The sequence below is a fragment of the Acyrthosiphon pisum genome, chromosome A2, assembly GCF_005508785.2.
Source record: "Acyrthosiphon pisum isolate AL4f chromosome A2, pea_aphid_22Mar2018_4r6ur, whole genome shotgun sequence".
Classification (NCBI taxonomy): Eukaryota; Metazoa; Arthropoda; class Insecta; order Hemiptera; family Aphididae; genus Acyrthosiphon; species Acyrthosiphon pisum.
The window spans coordinates 3,841,703-3,842,374 of record NC_042495.1 but is presented as its reverse complement, the minus strand read 5'-3'; positions in this window follow the sequence as shown (position 1 = coordinate 3,842,374).

The following is a 672-nucleotide window of genomic DNA, read 5'->3' as shown; positions in this document are numbered from 1 at the left end:
ATTGAGTAAACTATATTACGTTCATGTTTAATGTGTGTTAGTTTTACTTGTTAATAATATGAACGTTTCAACGATCTCATAATATATTACATTTTTCGATTCCTGAAAATTGCCGATTAGTATAAGTATACAGTTGCCGATATTCTGGGGTGTTGGGTGTCGTCAAATATTTGTACGTATTCGGCATCTGTATACCATTTTTTACATCCATAATATTATGTAAGTATAGTATGTTTGTACTAAATTATTGTATCTGTACACTGTTTGAATGTATAGACATTATAAAATATGTCGTTTTACACATAATAATAATTCGCGTGATAATAATATAAATACTTATTTAATAATTATTATTTCAATATTTAAAAAGCTTATTCGTTGTATTGAGTAAAATTATAATTTCAGTAAACTCAATTTGTGAATAAATAATACTATGTGTGTTTACGGCTAGGTATTTATTTATTTAAATTAGCAGTATAATATAATTAGGTACCAATGACCACTGACGGTCCTGTTTAATCAGAGTTAATTACTATTCGAGTGTTCCATAGACTAATATAGAGGTGCCGTTTTTTTCTAAAAAGTAAAGGCAATAACGCAGACACAATTTATAAATACTACCTACCATTTTATATGGACTAAAATATTGTACAAATCCAAACAGATTAGCTA